Source organism: Myotis lucifugus, unplaced genomic scaffold, assembly GCF_000147115.1.
Source record: "Myotis lucifugus unplaced genomic scaffold, Myoluc2.0 scaffold_1, whole genome shotgun sequence".
Taxonomy (NCBI): Eukaryota; Metazoa; Chordata; class Mammalia; order Chiroptera; family Vespertilionidae; genus Myotis; species Myotis lucifugus.
In genome coordinates, this window is record NW_005871049.1 from 9,511,591 (window position 1) to 9,533,484 (window position 21,894).

Sequence of the window (21,894 nt, forward strand, 5' to 3'; positions counted from 1 at the left end):
CTATGAACATAGGGGTGCATGTATCCTTGCTGATTGGTGTTTCTTGTTTCTTAGGATATATCCTAGAAGTAGGATCACTGGGACACAGACACTAGGGAGGTGAGGGCATAAGTAGGGGGGTGGGGGGAAGCATTGAGGGGGATAAGGACACATATATAATAACTTAATAAAGAATTAAATAAAATAAATAATATATATTTTAAATGAATTAATGATGATCAGTTCAAAGGAGAAAGCATTGCAGGAGTCAGAGTGGATAGACAAGAGAGCATACAATTACTTTAGGAAGTTAATATGAGGATGCCTTGATACTTCAAAGAAAGAACCATGTCTTTAATGTCCTTATAGCAGACTTCAAAATTATTATTAAAACACACATGTTGGCCCTTCCTGGTTTGGCTCAGTGGATAGAGCGTCAGCCTGTGGACTGAAGGGTCCTGGATTCAATACCAGCCAGGGGCACATGCCTGGGTTGTGGGCTGGATCCCCAGTGGGGGGTGTGCGGGAAGCACCCGATCAATGATTCTCTCTCATCATTGATGTTTCTACCTCTCTCTCCCTCTCTGAAATCAATAAAAATACATTAAAAAAATACATGTTGAAATACATGAAAAGATAAATATACACTCAATAAATGTTTAAGAGCAAGTAACTGTTAGTCACCACTGAGGGATATATGTATATGTGTATATAATATTCCTATATTTCCCATATATCCAATTTATTCTAATCCAATTTCAGGAAAATGAGTGATTCTTTAAGTACTTGTTAAGCTGTAAGTTTCTATCAAATGATATTTGTTGGTGTACCAAAAATAAAAAGGAACAATGGCTTGACATTATAAGATGTAAATCAGATAAATGAATACATTTGTGTCAGTTAATCTCACACATGTTTCACTGAAACAGTTTTCTGAAGTGGATTCATTTTAAGGGGATAAACTCCATTTGGTAACATTTTTGTCAAAGATTATATATTTAATATATTTTTTGTTAACATTTTGCATATACAAAAACTTCAAATGACTATTAATAAAAATGTATTGGAAATTATTCTCTTTGTGTTGGATAGCTCAAGGAAAGTTTATTACCTGTGAATAACAGGAAACTTGTATTACCAAAAGACCAATTTGTGTTGAGTGCACTGACATTATGGACAGTATACTGCACTCAGACAGTATTCCTTGACATAATACTTATTGATCTCATTAAATGTAAAAAAGAGAGAAAGTTAAACATCTACTAAAAAAGATATAATGAGTTAAAATTATTTAAAATAGCCAGACATAATTTTAAAAAAAATTCAAAAATTGTTATTTCATAGTAAAATTTAAAGATATGAATCAATATTGCCACTATATTTCATGATACAGGCCTTTGTCTACAATTGTCAAATACTACAAACAAAAGTAATTTGTGCAAATAAAGAAACCTCTTCTGCTGCTCTATCAGCAAAATCAGTAAGTTGAATCTGATTCCTATGTTGGCATATTTATGATATATGTAAAACCCTTAAGATCCACTGTCTCCCCAACCCCCATTGAAATAACATCTTTTAAAAAAAAATCGATAAAAATTTCTGTTAGTTGTTAAAAGACTGTTGACAAAAGGTCATTTTTTCCAATGTCTGCTTTTTTCCTGATCTCATTAATACCTTTAAATAAGTCACATACTACAAATAATTAAAGAAGAATGAGTCTTACAACTCCCACAGCAACAATAGGAATGACATTTACATACCTGTTGCCCATGAATTGAATGGAAAATATAACACCTATACCAAGAGATTGCAAATGAAACGAGGATGCACCTTGTGTAGAGAAACTCCATTAACAAACCTCAGAGCGGGACTCCTCTTCTTAGGGGAATAGTGGAGGGAAAGTCCCCTTAGCAACCTGATGCAAACATTCAGCGCAAGGAGTCCCGTGACCCCTGGGGCTGTTGTGGAAAACACCTTCTGGGGAAGACCAGAAGGCATCAGCAGCACATATCAAACAATGGAAACAACTGAAATTGTTTCCTAGGACAGTTTCCTGAAGAAAAAATGCTTCCTGTCGCCTTTGCTTTCTTTGACCACATTTAAGGCCTCCGAATCATGGCTAATATCTCATAATAATTCCAAAATCCAGCAATCATACTGAATGCTCCCTGACTTCAGTTTGATATATTTGGTGAAGTCAGCTTAAGAGTTTCTACAGATATTAATGTGACCAGGGGGACTCCTGAAAGCATATGAAAGTATTGTTTATATAGGATATAAAGGATCACCTGCACACTGTGCATGGTTTAAGGAAACAGACTATGTAAGAGGCACAGTGTTGCTCCAGTCCCTTATATTTCATTTCTGCCTGAGTGAAAGTGTCTCTGGCGGGCCGATCTGTTACAGTGTAATGCATAACTGTGAAGGGGAAGGAGCACTGAGCTACATTTATCCCTACAGCACTCAAGTGGAACCATCATAAGAAAGCTAGGGGTCCTAACCTCGCATGCAGTATAAATGATAAATGTATCCTAATGCTTCCTCTTTGTGTTTTCGGTGTCCCATGGCTTTGATGTATATATTGGGTTAGAGGACCCATATCTCTAAGATCGCTGACAAGACGTCTGGCACAGTACTTTCATATTTTATGACTTACTGAACTATGATTTCAAATTTCTTCAGCACATCAACATACGAAGTGAGGGGGGCCAGAATTATTTCTTCATTATGTTTCACTGAGCTGTGCATCATTTCATGTACACAGGCATGAAAAGAGTTCTGGCTTTAAATTTGCACCCACTAGACCTGAAAACAAAACAATTAAAATTAAATTATCCCCCCAATGCCTTAAAACTAAGGAGATGATTAAAAACTGCTGTTTGTGAGGCAAGTAAATATGGGAAATCAGTTTACTGCACTATGAGTCCCTCAAAGGAATTCTTGCATGCTGTGTGCCTGAAGTGATGTGTTTGAGGGACAAGTTTTGTTTGTTTGCTTGTTTGTTCTAGTTTAGATTAGCAAACAAAACTGTTATAAAAAGAGCCCACAGAGCCCTAGCTGGTTTGGCTCAATGGATAGAGCGTCAGCCTGCGGACTGAAGGGTCCCAGGTTCCATTCCGGCCAAGGGCACATGCCTAGATTGCGGGCTCAATCCCCAGTAGGGGGCGTGCAGGAGGCAGCCAATCAATGATTCTCTCTCATCATTGATGTTTCTATCTCTCTCTCTCTCTCTCCCTTCCTCTCTAAAATCAATAATATATATATATATATATATATATATATATATATATATATATATAATTTTTTTTAAAGAGCCTACAGAAATATTGGTGCTCAGGTGTATTTAGGGTTAGCACAGAGTTCAGAACACTTAGTTGGCTTTTGTGGTTCCCTTAATGTACAGTCCATAAAAATGCTATGACTACTGATGAAGCTACTAGATAACAGACACTTCTTTTGTTTGACCTACATTTATACATATGTAGAATTTTGTGTTAATGGCTATAACCTGTAAAAATCCTCTTGCCTCAGTATCCAAAATGTGACATTTGTATCTGTGGGAACTCCTTTCATTGGGAAGAAACTATCGAAACTTCTAGTGTTGTTTTTATTTTTAATCTAGAATATACACAGATTAGCTATGGTATGGTAAATTCACAGTTTGTGAAGAATTGATGTAGTGTTAACTGAATTAACCATTACAATTTGTCCAAAGGTCATGATAGGTTTCTGGAAAGTGAAGACATTATCAAATATAACAAAGTATTGCAAAAACACAAGGGCAAATAACTGAACTAAATCTTCTTCTATTAATAAAACCCTGATTTAAAATCTTACTGTATACATCATATTATGAAGTAGAAATGATAACCAGTGGCTTATAGCTGATAATAACTCATACAAAACATCTACAAATATTATTTGAAGTGCAAAATTATATCTTTCTTTAATAATGATGAAACTCTCTCTTCTTGTGTTTTGTACATTTTCCATTCATACAAAAACAGATTTCCAAATTTTTTGACTCTCTGATGACAGGTATTCTTTTGAGTGGGTATAAATAAAAGAAAAACACATTTATTCTATTTCCTCAAGGTAAAGATATTTTTAACCATGAGTGAGAAAATAACTACCTTTAAGAGGAACCTAATTTTCTTTCTAGATTGGTGATATGGAGTGTACTTAAAGATGCTTTCATTGAAATGATATGTTGTTGCTAATGACAATAAGTTGTATTACATATTGTGATAGGTTGAATTGTCTTTCCCCGAAAGATATTAACATGCTAATCCTAGTATCTGTGAATATAATCTTATTTGGAAATAAGATCTTTGCAGATGACCAAGTTAAGATGAGGTCTTAGGTGGACCATATGACTGATGTCCTCATATAAAGGGGAAATTTGGACAGAGATGTACAGAGGGAAGATGATCTGAAGATACACAGAAAACACCATCTACAAATCAATTTATGCCTGATGCTACCCGAAATGAGGAGAGAGATATGAACAGGTGTTTCCTCACAGCCTTCAGAACAACCCAGCTTGCTCATACCTTGATCTCAGACAACCAGCCTCCAGAGCTGTAAGGCAATACATTTCTGTTGCTTAAACCATGCAGTTTGTGGTATTTTGATACAACAGCTCTAGAAAATTCTAGAAAATTAATACACACATAAAAATTCATACATGAATGTTACAAAAAATTTATAGGTATAATTTCCTAAGCTGTTAGATTTCTTTGAAGTAAAAAGTTTGATGGACTTTGGCGCAGCTGGTGTGGCTAAGTGGTTGAGTTTCAACCTATGAACCAAGACGTCACAGTTTGATACCTGGTGAGGGCACATGCCCAGGTCGTGGGCTCCATTCTCATTTGAGGGTGTGCAGGAGGTAGCTGATTGTTGATTCTCTCTCATCGTTGATGTTTCTATCCCTCTCTCCCTCTCCCTTCCTCTCTGAAGTCAATTAAAATATATTTTTAAAAAGTTTGGTCGATTTTGAATCACTTGCTAAATATGCAAAAACAATACTTTCAGACTAATTTGCAAGAATTTACAATGTCAGAAAAAGATGAAAACTGAATAGCTGAATTACATTAAGTATCTTGCATGGGATTGAATATAATAATCTTATTTCTGTAAGTGCAGACAATGATGCACTTTCTCTATTTGGATTTAGGCTCAACTTCACTAGCTATTAGGGAAATGTAAATCAAAACTACAATGAGATACACCTCACACCTATTAGAATGGCTATTATCAATAAGACAAGTAATAACAAATGTTGGAGAAGTTGTGGAGAAAAAGGAACCCTCATTCACTGCTGGTGGGAATGCAAACTGGTACAGCCACTATGCAAAACAGTATGGAGGCTCCTCAAAATTTAATAATAGAGTTATCAGCCCTAACTTGTTTTATTCAATGGATAGAGGGTTGGCCTGTAGACTGAAGGATCCCGGGTTTGAGTCCAGTCAAGGGCATGTGCCTCAGTTGCAGGCTCCTTCCCGGCCCTGACCCTGGTCGGGTGCATGCAGTAGGCAACCGATGGATGTATTTCTCTCACATTCCTTTTTCTGTCTTTCCCTCTCTCTTTCTCGCTCTAAAAATCAATAAAAAAATATCCTCCAGTGAGGATTAAACAAACAAACAAAAAAGAGTTATCATATGACCCAGTAACCTCTCTTCTGGGTATCTCCCCCCAAAATGTGAAAACATTTATTCACAAAGACGTATGCACCCCTATGTTCATTGCAGCTTTATTCACAGTGGCCAAGATGTAGAAACAACAAAAGTGTCCTTTGATAGATGATTGGGTATAGAAGATGTGTTACATATTTACAATGGAACACTACTCAGCCATAAGAAAAATGAACTGCTACTATTTGAGACAACACGGATGGATCTTGAGAATATCATGCTAAATGAAATAAGTCAGACAGAAAGAGTCAAGAGTCATATGATTTCACTCATAGGTGGGATACAAAATAAAGGAACAAATAAGACAAACAAACAAAAATAGTAGCATTACTTACAATAGCTAAGATCTGGAAACAGCACAAGTGCTCATCAGATGAGTGGATTAAAACAGCTGTGGTACATTTACACAACAGAATACTACGCCGCTTTAAAAAGGAAGGATCTCTTACCCTTTGAGACAGCATGGATGGATCTGGAGATTATTATGCTGAGCTAAATAAACCAGTCAGAGAAAGACAAATACCACATGATCTCACTTATATGTGGAATCTAATGAATAAAATAAACTGATGAACAAAATAGTACCATAGACATAGAAGCATGGGACTGACGGATAGATTTCAGAGGGAAGGTGGGAGGAAGGGAAGGAAGGGATCAAAGAACGTAGAGCATGCATAGACCATGGGCACAGGCAGTAGACAGGTGAAGGCCTGGGGTGGGGAGGGAGACTGATGAAGGGGGGCAAAGAGGAAAAAATAGGGGACATCTGTACTACTTTCAACAAAATGAATTAATTTTTTTTTTAATTCATAGACAGACAACAGTATGGTGGTTACCAGAAGGAAAGGGGGTGGAAGGATTTGAAGCGTAAAGGGGGTCAAATATAAAGTGATGGAAGCAAATTTGACTTTGGGTAGTGGCCATACAATGCAACATATGGATGATGTATCATAAAATTGTACACTTGAAACATACTTTTATGCACCAATGTCACACCAATAAATTTAATAAAAATTTTAAAAAAATTAAGATATCATGAAAAGTTCCAAGTTCTGCCCCTCGTGTCACTGCCGCCACCATCTGGCCCCAGCGGACCCGCAACCTGCTACTGACCAATCTGCCCGGCACTCACGTGCACCATGTCTAGTTCCTCCAGCATCACCTCTATGAAGAAAGTGGTTCAACAGCTCGGGCTGGAGGCCGGCTCAACCGCATGCAGATTCCCAGGCAGCGGCAGATGTGAAACAATTCTGCCTGCAGAATGCTCAACATGACCCCCTGCTGACTGGAGTATCTTCAAGAACCAATCCCTTCAGACCCCAGGAAGTTTGTTCCTTTTGTAGTAAAATGAATTTCGAAGGTGTTCTAAACCATGTTTCTTGAACCGGTGAATATTCAAAGAAAACTAAATCTGAAGCCTGTACAAAAAGCTTACCCTATAACATGTGCCATACTACACAAACTTCTGCTTTTGTCAGTCCTTAACACCTACCTCTCTGAATTTTCATGAACTGCTATTTCCCAAGAATGATTATTTTATATACACTGGCAGCAGCATACAAATAAAATACTTAGTATAAAAAAAGTAAGATATCACTGTGAGATAGCTGTTTCTCCCATGGAAATGAGTATGACCAAAAATTGAAATGATTTCAAATGAGTATCTTTGACTTTCTGAATCACAAAGAGTTAAATGAAGATAAAATATTTCTTATTAAAAGTTTCTAAAGGGCTTTTAAAATGATCTCTTTTTAATCTTTTAAAAAGTTCGATGAGGGTGTGCTATCATTATTGCCATCTTACTAAGGAGAAATGAAGATACAGAGAGCTGACTTAGTTGTGTACTAAGTCAACCCAAGATGTGGGGGAGTGGGATTCCCACCCGGACGGACCAGGGCACCATCCTAGCAGCAGAGTGCACTCAGGCACCACTTAACGACCTTCTGTCAGCAATGGACCCCAAGTACAAAGGTGGTCCCGTAAGATCATAATGGAGCTGAAAAAATATTGCCTGGAGACTTCCCAACAACCCTTTTCATCACAGCACGAGGCGTTGCTGGGCCTGCAGCTCCTTCTATGGACAGTAAGGCCGTAGGTTAGAAAGGCCTGCGGGGCTCACCTGGCCCCACAGCTTCCACCCAGGTCTCTCCTTCACAAGCCTGTGTGCACTGCACGCAGCGCTGTGGTTATTGAGACGGCCAGACGCCTTCCATGACAACCACTAGGAAACGTGGAAGAAAAAAGACTTACCCCTTACAGAGCTGGAGCTTCCTGGGCCAACGGGAGGCGCAGAGCGAGGCGGTGAGTAGAGCTGAACATGGGCCGGGGCTTCTGCTTGTATTGAGGTCGTGGTGGGGGTGGGATGGGGGTGGGCCTGGCCTTTCCTGCTCGCTCTTCATTGGTGAGTGTAGAACCTGAGAGCAGGAATGTAAAGCACCTGAAGAGGAAATAACAAGTGGCCCAAATGGTCAGTTATCCCAACCAACCAAGGCCTCTGAAATAAGGGCGCCTCAGAGGGGCGGGGGGTTCCAGGCCTGAGCTGGTGCAGGTATTCCAGGCAGCCCGCTGGGACGGGGATGCCTGCCTGAAAGCAGACTGTCAGGGCTCACACTGCGATTCCGTTTCCTAGATTCCTCGTGTTTGTGGTGATGCTGGTGTAAACAAACCTACAATGCTAACTGTTCTATAAAAGTCTAGCACATACACTCACAGTGGTGGCTGTGCCACCCTGGTTTGTGCAAGTGCAAGCATGATATTCCCAGGAAAAGAAAAATCACCTAAGGACACATTTCTCAGAGCAGATCCTGTATTTAAGGGGGTATGACTGTAATGTGTTTAATTAGTGAGTGCTAAGTTATATTATATATAGTTTTGACTATTAATAGATAAAACGTTTTAAATTTAATTTCACCTAAATATCATCCTTTAGTTTTTTAAATGTATTACTATGATATACACACTATATCATGGCAGAAGTATATGTAAGTAACCTGCATTTTGGAAACCAGATACTAAGCCATGCCTGACTGAAAATGGCAAACCTATCATAGCACTTTAATTTATGACACCTTTTCCTCTTTTTTTGTTTTTGTTTTTCTTTCCCATTCTTCTACATTTCTTTTTTTTATTGTATTCTCATTAATTGCCTAAGGGAAAATATTCATTTCAATATATTTACTATGATAATACAAATGTAAATATTTGTATGAATACATAAAACACAAGTATACAATGTCACATATATTAAAAGAGAACAGTTTGCTATACTTAAATAAAATTTAATGGAGATATGTCTATTTTGTTTAAAAAAAATCAAATGCTTAAAGGGTTAGTATTATGCAATGTTTTCACAGCAACATATAAAGAGAACATTTAAGTTCCTTTCTTCAACTTGATATCCCATTGTGAAGCACTCCTTGAAATAATTTCTATTATTAGAGGTTTTATTTTATTCATGGCTTTATTGATGTGCACATTTGCTACACAAAATGGTGTATTTTTATTCTAAAATGTCTTATGTTAAGTAGCATTCACACTGGTAAGAATTTATTATAGAAAAACAGTATCTACTAAATATGTTGAGAGAGTTTTTTAAAGCCTCTGTTTTTTATTTATTATCTTTATTGTTGAAAGTATTACAGATGTCCCCTTCTTTCCTCCCATTGACCCCTTCTAGCCCACACCCCTCCCCCACCCACCCCAGGCCTTCACCACACTATTGTCTGTGTCCATAGGTTATGCATACATGCATGTAAGTTCTTTGCTTAATTTTTTCCCACCCACCTTCCCACCCCACCATCCCTCTGAGATTTGACTATTTCTGTTATTTTGATGTAGAAAAAAACTAGATAAAAGAAGTGGTCCATGATATATATAGCCAGAAAACTCAAGTAAATGATAATTATATATATAATTATTTATATATATAAATAATTTTCAAAGTTTCACACTATTACTCTTTTTGTAAGTTTTGGAAAGAATTACTGTCCTTTACTTGACTCAGTAATCCTATTAAAAAATAGGTACCCATTACTTATATAGAGAAATGATAGAAATTCTAAAATAATTTTATAGATGGTATTTCTTTCAACTTCCTTCCTTCTAGTTCAATCTTTCTTTCTTGCAACTCCATGCTCACAAGCCCTACACTACATTAAAAAATGAAGCTATTACTTGACTTCCACATAAGAACACATATTCTTTCTTGGTTTAGAAGGCAAAGTGGAAAGGATATTTCTTCCTGAAAATTTTTAGCTATGATAACAGTTTCTACTACTATAGTTTAATCAGTTGCATAGCAGCTAACAGTGAAACGGGAATAATAATCAGAAGGGAAATAGCAACTAGTCCCACAGCATCTTTTCACCGAGATTCCCTAGGCCTTTAACTTGGCTACTAAAAATGTATTTCATTGCCAGTGAGCACTCCCTGCTGGCAAGCCACAAATATTGTGCCACTGCATTATTCACTGGTACTTAAAGCCTTTTATATTATTTAGATCATTTGATATTGTACTCAAATCCTAAATGCTTTAAAACTGGATGATCTAGAGAGCTTTGTCATAAAATTAAATTAATATCAGTTGGCCAAGTAGACAAGACAATCAAACTGGGAGTAATGGAGTTAGTTGGAGTCATTAGCTGTATAGTCAGAATTGATCTGTTCAATAAGGCTTTGAATGATTTTAGAAAAATTTAGTAAGAAACTTGTGCCAGTATTTGTATATTTTTCACAAATAACTTGAGTAATCCCCATATGATGTCTACTCTAATCATTCTAAGATTTCTCTCCTTGTCATCTCTTTATTCAATTCTCTTTTCTTCTTTTTTTTTTAAATCCTCACCTGAGGATATTTTTCCATTGATTTTTAGAGAGAGTAGAAAAGAGAGGGGAAGACAGAGAAAAACATCTATGTGAGAGAAACACATAGATTGGCTGCCTCCAATACATGCCCCGACCAGGACCCAGGGCCAGGAAGGAACCTGCAACCCAGGAACATGCCCTTGACCTTAATCAAACCTGGGACCCTTCAGTCCCCAGGCCAATGCTCTATCCACTGAGCCAAACTGGCTAGGGAAATCCTCCTTTTTCTTTTTAACAATAGGTAACACTTTAGGAAATTCTACATTTTGATTATTTAATAATCTACCATGTACATAATTTTGTGTCTTTGTCTCACAACTGAATGCAAGCTCTGGAAGGACACGGACCTTTGTTTTGTCATGAAATTAAGCCAAGGGCCTAACGGTGGAGCTATACTCACTAAGAATCACTCAGTGAATATTGGTAGAATGCATCACAGCTTGCTTTTAATCAGTTGCTAACTTGGATTTTGTAGTTTTTCTAGATAATAGTATTTACTATTGAGAGCATAATATTCATTAATTACTGCTCTACACCTTTCAAAAGATCAATTTATGTAGTTAAAGTAAATGTTAAAGATAGGTCAGATTATGATTCACGTTTTACAAATACGGAAATCAAAGTATAGAGGAAGTTGTGGGCTGCTAAATGTTCAATAATATGTGTTTAGTAAAATGCAAAATAAACAAAAAAGACCCCGATTTGTAATGTTGGCCAATTTCTATAGTGCAAACACTTCTGCCACAGCTGATTTCAAGCTACAAATGTGATATGAACTGGCTCACAAAAATAAAAATACTTCACTATCAGCTCACACACTCTGATATTGGCCAGTGTCAACACTCCACTTTAAAAAGTTGTTACATATAAATTATCTAGGATTGCCTAGCTCAGCAGTGATACATCTAGGTTACATAGTTAGGCAAATTATGCATGCATGATGGGTCCAGAGTCTGGTGAAGGTTTTGAGTAGTATTCTAAATTGCAGCAATTAACAAAGTACATATTTAATTATTTTATGAGTATTTTCCTCTAAAATGCTTTTCCTTTGCATCCAGTTGCCACCCCTGATTATGATAGTTACTAAAGTAGGATTGCTAATTTAATTATTAATCTTTTACTGGATTGCATTTGTCTATAATTAGCATAGTCATTCCATTACACTTTTTTTTTCCTTTCGAAAATATTGCTCTACTTAGCACTAATATTTTGAGGGTTGGGAGAGCTATCAATCTTGAAAGATGTATTGGATTCATCCATTTCAAATCCCTAAGCACATATTGCCGCAGCATAAAGTAGGCATTTGAAAATTTGAATCCAAATATAAATAGAAGATAGTCAACTGAATCTCTGGAGGGAGAAGATGGAGGACATTTGAATCATATTACCAGATGTTCAGACTCTACTGTGAATTCAAAAACAAAAAAAAATGCTAATTGAAAATGTTGAGGTCATCATACATTTTAAAAATACAATTCAGAACTTCATCTCACAAGCAAACACAACTCTGAAAGTAAAAATGTACTAAACATAAAATACACTGCAAAAATGTATAATAGCTTGATATTTTTTACGTAGAAAAGAATCTGTATAGAATCGACTTTTTATTCTCTTTGATTTTACATGGCAGATTTTCATTATTTAGTATTTCAACTGTAGGACAATAACCAATCCACGTATCAAAAATCCAATTATCCCATTTTAGTACACAGTGGTTCCTACAATCCAACACATTAATGGTTAGACAGAGAGAAGGTTCAATATTAAATCCTTCTCTTTGAATCAGTTTCAGGTGGTTCTATTACCAGAACTGTGGAAGCAAAGGCATTAATTATACATTTCCATTATTATAGAGCCGATATCAGCAGTCACTAAGGCATAATTTCTTTAGGAGGCAATGCAACCTGTTCTCTGATCAGGTTTTGTTCCCCACAGGGAGGCATCAGTCTTAAATTACATAGCAAGCAGGCAAGAGAAAGGAAGCAAACAATAAGCACTTCCCCTGGGGAGAAAGAATGAGGATCGAACTCACGGTGTCCCGTTAAATAAATAAAATTCTATACCTCTGTCAGTTATTTCCACTCACACACAATTATATGCTCACATGTACACAGATGAGATATGCAGCGTATTTATGAACGTTATTCTATTCCCATTTGTAATTTCACTTTCGACAAAATAATTTTACTTGTCATTTCAGGACTGTTAAGGTTTCCTTTTATTTTTTTGAAAAATAAAAAGTAGGGCAAGGTGATTATTACATAATGAGAATATTTTTCCCTATTAAGCAGACAGTTGTTTAATGAAAATAAGTGAAACAGACTGCGTTTTGTCTTCAAAATATTCTGCATTTAACTTCATTAACAACTTACTGTACTTAAAAAGTAGCTCTGTTAAGTCATAAGACTAATGAAGAGGAAATAACAGTACAGAGTAAAGTCCTAAAAACAAGACATGAAAAAAATCTAGATGAGGGTATGATGAGGATCTTTTAGATACCACACCAGTGGCATGTTCCATGAAAAAAAAATGATTGATAAGCTGGACTTCATTAAAATTAAAAATGTCTGCTCTTTTAAAGATACTGTCAAGAGAATGAGAAAACAGGCCACAGTCTGGGAGAAAATATTTGTAAAAGACATATCTGATAAACAACTTCTATCCACAATATAAAAAGAGGACTTACAACAAATATGTAAAACAAAATATGTATAATACAAAAACTCTCAAAATTGGACAAAAGATATGAACAGGCAGATATCACACTAAGAAGATATAGAGATAGCAAATATGTATATGGAAAGATGCTACACATCAGGTGTCATTAGCCAATTGAAAACTCAAACAATGTCCCTACTAGAATGGCCAAAGTCCAAAACACTGACAACACCAGATTTTGGTGAAGATGTGAAGCAACAAACACTGTCACAACCATATTATCTAGCAATTGAGATCCTTAGTATTTACCCAAATACTAAGAACCTGAACACAGATGTTTATATCAGCTTCATTCATAATTGCCCAAACTTCAAAGTCACCAAGATGTTCTTTACTGAGTGAATGGATGTTACTAAGTGAAAGAAGGCAATCTGAAAAGGCTATATATTGTATGATTCTAACTATAGTATGTTCTGGAAAACGCAAAACTATGGAAACAGTAAAAAGATCTGTTTTTGCCAGGGTTAAGGAAGAAAGGGAGACTAATAGGCAGAGCACAGAGAATTTTTAGGACAGTGAAACTATATAATACTATAAATGTAGATACATGCCATTATACATTTCTCCAGACCTACAGAATGTACACCACCAAGAGTTAACTGTGATGTAAGTTACAGACATTCTGAGATAGCGATGTGTCCTGTAGGTTCATCAATTGTATCAAATGTTCCACTTTGGTGGGAGATGTTGATAGAGAGGATGTATGTGTGCATATGTACAGGGTACATATGGGCGCTCTGAGCACCTTATGCTTAAAATTGAAGGTCAATGGGGAAAAAAAGGAGACGTATGTACTACTCTTTGTAATACTTTAAGCAATAAAATAAATTTTTTAAAAAAAGAAATCAATAAAAATATATTTTAAAAAATAAAATAAAATAAAGGCTATTTAATGGGGGAAAAAATGTATAGGGTAGAATTTGCACTAATACGCCACCACAATACTACAATACTGCCATAACTCCAATAATGCAACTACCTGGAAACATTATTTGACACACCAGCAAGATGAAAGCAGAAATACAACTTAATATAGGTACTTTACTTATATAGAAAACATTAAGCTCCCTGTCATAGTCCATTTACTCTCATATTATGTAAACCAGTTGAATATGTGAATTTCTGTTCTCTAAGCCCAAAGTTGATTCTAAAGCATTATATACTTTTCCAAAACAGGCAAAGAGAGTCATAAGTTTACCTGAGATGGGATTTTGGGTGTTTAACTTCTGTAGGACATCTCATTGTGCTACCTTTGCAAACAGGCACCTTCGGTAGCAAAGCCTTCCTTGAGGTGACTGCAGGTCAGGGCAGTTGTATAAGTAATTCCCTGAGAGCTTCCAACTCTTGTTCCACTCATCAACACATGGTCAGAGAAGATATAAAACTATAAAATATGAACATAGGCTTCAAGTGGCAGGCTATTTTAAGAGAGCATTTCAAGGCTGATTTATATCCTAGACCATGAGTCTTACTATAAACTTACTTCCACTTGGTCCTGTCCAAACCTACAGACCAGGGTAGAGAGCAAATCTCCATTGCCAAGTTGACATTAATAAAATACTGAGGAACATGAGCACTCCCCACCCATGAGAACATCATACCGCTGCACCGTCAACCTGATAGGTTAACAAATAATAGCTTACTTGCCCTAACTGGTTGGGCTCAGTGGATAGAGTGTTGGCCTATGGACTGAAGGGTCCCAGGTTCGATTCCAGTCAAGGGCACATGCCTGGGTTGCGGGCTTAATCCCCAATAGGGGGTGTGCAGGAGGTAGCCAATCAATGATTCTCTCTCATCATTGATGTTTCTATTTCTCTCTCCCTCTCCTTTCCTCTCTGAAATCAATAAAATATATTTTAAAAAAACAAATAATAGCTTCCAAGCTATCAGTGATTTAAAAAATAAAATTATTTTTACCTACATTTCTTATTCCATGTGCAAAGCTAGGAGGGACATTCATAATCCTAGTCACCAGGTCCCCAGACTGAGGGAGGATTTATTATGACGCATGCTTTCACATCTGTTCAACAGGAAAAGGCAAGGTGTGTAAAGGTGTTCTCTTTATTGTCACTTCTTCTCAATAATGAGCATATAACTTGTGTTTGCATTTCACTGACTAAAGCAAGTTATATGGACATGTTTAGCATCAAGGTAGGTGAGCAACTGCAATACTGCCAAGTACTCAGAAGTCAAATTACTGAACATACTGGATAAATAGCACTAATGACTTCCATGGAGACCATCATAGGAAGTGACTTTGGACGCAAAGGCTGACTAAATTCACAGTTTATCTGCTCTTCATACAACACCCACATTTAGGCCACCTCCATCACATTCTGTGTGTTCTTGGCCCTGAACGTATGTTTTCTCTGACCCCATCTCTAAAATTCTTCTCCAACACTCTGATTCTATGATGATATACTCCTCTCGTCCTTGTCTGAAACCTTGCCCTACTTTGCAGACACAATTTCCTTCAAAGGCCACACCAAGATACCTAAGGGAGAGTTAGTAGGGTTACAGTAGTACAGAAATACAACTTAATTAATATGGGTACTTTACCTATATAGAAAAGTTCCCATATATTTAATCCACCTATGGATTAAAGATGGACACTGGCCACTTTTTTAATCTTTGGGGATCATCTTTCACTACCTTTTCAGTTGCTTTAGGACAGGGGTCCTCAAACTACGGCCCTCGGGCCACATGCAAATACAAATATTGTATTTGTTCCCGTTTTTTTTTTTTTACTTCAAAATAAGATATGTGCAGTGTGCATAGGAATGTGTTCATAGTTTTTTTTTTAAACTATAGTCCGGCCCTCCAACGGTCTGAGGGACAGTGAACTGGCCCCCTATTTAAAAAGTTTGAGGACCCCTGCTTTAGGATCTTACCTTGCTAATGTGAGGAGTTGTCATTACGGGATTCAGTATTCCTGCAAGAAACTTTCAGTATTCAAAATTTCTTAATATGACTGGGAGAGACAAAAATATTTTTCAGATTTAATTAAAGATATAAATATGAAGTTAAATTCATATGTTTATTCAAATAGTTCATATGTTTAATAGATCTGTAGTAAATGTCTGCAATACATTACATTGCTGATATTGCAAAATTATAATCAAAATATATTTTTTGAAATTTTAACACATTTTTATTGAGGGCTAATGCTATTGGGTTCCTAACAATATTGAGAATGCAAACAAATCTTGCCAGTTTAGAATTGATAACTGGAGTGATTACATTTCAAGTATGTTGGAAATGGACAAAGAATTATTTGAGCCCAGCCGGTGTAGCTCAGTGATTGAGCGTTGACCCATGAACCAGGAGATCAGGGTTCAATTCCCAGTAAGGAAACATACCCAGGTTGCAGGCATGATTTCCAGTAGGGGATCGTTGATGTTTCTCTCTCTCTCTCTCTCTCTCTCTCTCTCTCTCTCTCTCTCCCCTTCCTCTCTCTGAAATCATAAAAACATATTAAAAAAGAATCATTTGAATTCAGTTTATACCAATTACTGCTTGTACAGATTTACCTTCTATGCTTGGCTTCTCATTTACAGAAATAATTGTATTTACATCTAAACGCTATTTTGAAGCTTAAAAGACAGTGAGTGTTTCACTTACAGTTCTCAGAAGAAAGTAGGAACCAAGTAAATATTATCAATTTTAATTATGTCTCCATATTATAATAACACGCTTGTTAAAATCTGCTAAGGAACACCTCCCACACCTCACCCCTCTCACCCTCCACTGTGCAGAGAACTAAAAGAGGCAGAAGATGTTTGCAAAGGGATTCAGGATGGCAATCTAGATTGACAGCCCACCCATAAAATGAACGATGAAATATGTAAAGATACCAAAGTGAGTGAACATTTATTGAATGCCTAGCATATACCATGGACTTTGCTAAAGAGTCAACCAAAAAAAAAAATTTATACCCTTCAGGAAGAGAAACCATTGTCGGGCTTTATCAATTTTAGACAGGATTGACTGAGAATATTTTGGGGGTAACCAAAAGTTCCTTCCTGCTGAATGCTTCCAGCAGAGTCATTTTAATTAGGATCACCTCATTTACATGGCGGAATGTCTGAGAACCTAATTTAGTTTCTAACTATTTAGGCATAGAACCATGTATAGAATGCAAGACTCCTGAGTCCCAGCGAGGTGCACTTTCCATTACATCTTGCAGCTGTAGGAATAAAAGAGAACAGTAAATGCTACTTGATTTTCCTGATTTCAAATATCCAGTGAAGATGAATTCACTGGCTGCACCTGCTAGTTGTTCTATCGTTCCATTTCCCATTTCCCTGGTGAATTGGCCCACAGACACAACACCTATTTAAAATGATTGGATCTTGAAAAAATGTAAATTGATATTTCGTACCCCATAGGTTCCTCGGCAATGGCAATACCTGTGGTATATGCACATTGCAAATTAAATCATTTTTTAAGCTAGCATAGAGTCTGCCTAATAAAATCCCTTATGAAATCCCACTGTGTCTGCTCAGTAGAAGCTTTTCACAGTGTAACATTTACGCTTTGAAAAAGCAACTGAACAAATGTGATTGATTATCATTGCACTTGCCAGATTCCACATTGAAATTACAGAAAGTAAAAGCTCTTTTATGAAAGTGATATAACCACCTGCAATATTAAACCCATAAAATATGTGTTTGGCTGTTTGTGAACTGCCTTGACCCAGATGTATAAAGGAGCCTTCTAGAAGGTAGGAGCCTTGTATAGTAACTGATCAATCTTTCCATACTGTGGCAAAGGAGTAAAAAGCATTCCAAATTGACTAAAAGGTCAAAACACTCTGAAAGAATTGCATCATTGAAGCAGATATGAAGTTAGCCACACTTGTGATAAGCAGAACAAATGGGGGGGAAAATGCAGCCTATTAACATGTACTTGGGAGACAGTCTAAGAATTATTAACTCATTAAAAACAAGTCCCCACTGACCGACACAAAACAAAACTAGATTTGATTGAGCATTAATTTGTTTTTCTGCGTATCTAAATATTAGCCAATGCCCTGATGAGTTTGAATGAGCTGAAACACTTCTCTGCAAATAGTGTGCTATCTATAAATATCCCACTTTTATGTACAGTCTCCATATAATCCATTTTAAATGGCCTCGGATAATATCTGTGCCTACCCCTTTGTTTAAGAAAAGTAAACATAACCAAACAAATTCAGGGTTCTCTAATAATAGTTACATTGGAATTAAGTGTACAGAGAAGCAAGTCTGACCTTGGATGGACCTGTTCAATAGATCTGTTCTCTTTGACTGGGAAGATTTCAGAAACAGCAAATACAAGGTACTCCAGAGTAGCTACTATCAGCAGCAGTCTTCTATTTACAGGTTACCAGGAATTTTCTAGGATGATGAAAGGTATTAAAAACACCTTAGTAGCTGTGGGCTACTAAGACACATATGAATGGGTGACAATTAAAGGACATGACTTCATTAAGCAAGAGGACAACAACTTTGTCCTAGACAGAGTGATTGAATAAGGAACAAGATGGACACACTGAAATCTAGGTAGAAGTCAATAATGGGTTATTAAAACATGGGTGTAACTCAGAGAGTTGGTTACAAGGAACAAATAATATTTTTTATTGTCTGGGAATCATGGGAGAAGTTTAAATCAGTGCAAGAACAGCCGCCAAATCCTGATTTACCTCATCCTTGGGGCTGGGTTCTACCTGGATCTCTGAGTTGTGGCTTATGCACCCTCATACAGTGTATAGACATTGTAGCAGGAATCAAGGTAAACCTCTAGCACAGAAGAATTAGAATTATTTCATTTATGGTAGAATTCCTCACTTTTATGTGTGTGTGAAAATTTTCTTTTGAAATTGCTTTATGCAATCACTATTCACTGTTTGTTTGGACATTCTAAGTGAGGGCAATACATTTAATTTTTGAAACAAATAAATTTCATCAACAACATGAATAATAAAGCCAAGTAACTTTCATGTGAGTAAATATTTTTAAAAATAGAGAGGAAAATAAAAATAGGTTAAGCCTAATAAAATTCTGGGAATATTCCTGAATTGTTGCTTAGGGAAATTCTAAAACAAAAGGCAGAAATGTTTTAAGTAATGACTACATTCTCACACAATACAGAGGGAACCACCAAGAGGGCAAATTGGCTTTACAACAAATTCTGGCAACTATGATAAAATACTTCTATGCTATGTAATTGCACAATACGTATCTAGAATTCTACCTGAAATTTGTAGCACACTAGCTACAATTTTGTCTTCCACCTTAAAAACTTGGTACGATAGAAATGCACACATTCCACTAGGACAAAAATACGGCAAAAACAAATGTAATAAATGGAAGTTAAAGTTGTCTTTCTTTAGGAATGACTTATTCATATATGGAATAAATATTCAAAAATAAATGCAAACCACTGATGCCTCAGGTTGGCATATTTTCAGTCATAGTTTCTGAATTTTTCTTCAACTGTGTCTGTATTCACAGAATTGGTTCTCCCGGTGTGTCCCTTCCCAGTCAGATGTCTGTGCTAGTAGCAGTGTTGCCCTATACAGGAGCACCCCCTGCTGACACATTCTGGAGACCCATTCTATTACTGTAAGGACCATTGATTTGGAGTATCCCCACTATTCATAGTTTAGATACCTGCTTGCCTATGTGATGGGTACTGACACCATACACATAGTTACAGACAGCAACATCGCCTCAAGAACTTAGCTCTAGGCACTCTGTTTATATTTGTCTCATATTTTAAAATATCAAACAAAATGACAAAAACTTAATATTTTCCTGTGTTTAACATTTAAAAATAAACCTAGTAGGTTAATTTATAACATTATTAGTTTCCTATTGTTAACATAACAAGTTGCCACAAATGTAGTGAATTTAAACATTACAAATTTATTATCTTATAGTTCTGTAGGTCAACGGTCTGACACGGGTCACACTGGACTAAAATCAAGGTGTTGACAGGGCTGCACCCTTTCTGATATTTTGCTATTTCCAGCATCTAGAAGATGCACCCCCATTCCTTAGCTCATAGCCCCCTTTCTCTATCTTCAAAACCAGCCACATTGCATACTTCGTACCTTTCTCCCAAGTTATATCCTGACTTTTCCCTCCATCTACCATTTTTAAGGTGCTTTGTTATTACATTATTACTACCCTGATAATCATGATAATGTCTCTGTTTTAAGGTCAGCTAACTAGCAACATTAATCTCCCTTTGCCATGTGCTCCAATATGTTCACAAATTCTGGGGATTAGGACATTTTTGGGGAGGGAGCTTAGAATCATTCTACTTATCCCAACAACCAATAATTTCTTAAATATGAAAATTTTATCTAGTTAGAAGCTTAGAAAAATACAGATCCTCATATTGATGTTTCAAAAAGAATTTGCCACATTCATAATATTAGCTCAAACAAATAATAGTAGCAATGTTTACACACACACACACACACACACACACACACACACACACGAGGCCTGGTGCACAATTTTGTGCACCAGAGGGTTCCCTCAGTTTGGCCTGTGGGATCAGGCCAAAACCGGCTCTCCTACATCCCCTGAGTGGTCCTGGATTGCGAGAGGGCGCAGGCCAGGCTGAGGGACCCCACCAGTGCATGATTGGGACCAGGGAGAGACACGGAGGTTGGCCATCCAGAGAGGGACTGTGGGAGGGCTCCAGGGCATGTCCAGCCCATCTTGCTCAGTCGTGATCAGCCGGATCCCAGCAGCAAGTTAACCTACTGGTTGGAGTGTCTGCCCAGACACTTAGCATATTAGGCTTTTATTATATAGGATTTTCTTCACTTTGGAATGTTCAATTATAAAAAATGTTATGGAGGAAAATGAGTAAAGAAAGTGGAATTAGAAACCCTATTATATTACTAAAATGTTCAGGATTTCTAAAATTAAAATACAGGTATGGAATTCTACTTTGCATGCAATACAAATCAAATGCATTTTAAATTATTACATGAAAGGAAAACAATAACTTTGTTTCTTTAACTGTAATTGCTTTTTGAAATTTTGTGGTTGTGCAATATAGAAGTTTGGTAAGGAATAAATATTTATTAACCAGGTTATTTTTTTAAATTCATGCTTTACACTTTACCAGGGTTGCTATCTTACTCAAGTCCTTAATTTCTCTTGGTGCTCAGATATTGTATCTGTCAAATGGAGACAATAATAATAATATATAACTTAAATAATTGGTGTAAGAAGTAAATATCAAAAGGATCTACCACTGGCTGAAACATTTAGTAAGAAATTAGTGATTAAAAATGGTCATCTTTAACACTAAACAGTCTTAAGATATGAGATAACAAAATCAGTTATTATCTTTAAAAATGCACTAGTTAAAGTTTGCAATATGAAGAACATAAATTCTTTCAAATCTGTTTCAAAGACAGAACATGATTTTTAAGTTTATAACACATCAATTTTGTTTGTAAACATCAATCAGCCAATTTTCATTAAGCTTTAAGGACTATTCGTCTTTCTTCTTTCCTAAACCATTAAAGTGAAAAAAATAAAAATAGTTTATGGATCAAAGCCAATTAATTGTACCCTGGAATGCACAACTGTACTCAGGACAGAGTTGTTTTAGCTAAATAGTCACACTCAG

At 36.5% G+C, this 21,894-nt stretch overlaps 2 pseudogenes; both read left to right on the forward strand.

Moving 5' to 3' along the window:
* Nucleotides 1-6,812: 6,812 nt before the first annotated feature.
* LOC102426440 lies at nt 6,813-7,056 on the forward strand (annotated as a pseudogene).
* A 476-nt stretch (nt 7,057-7,532) lies between these two features.
* The window catches only part of LOC102426750, a 135,468-nt pseudogene continuing 121,106 nt past the window's right edge, over nt 7,533-21,894 (forward strand).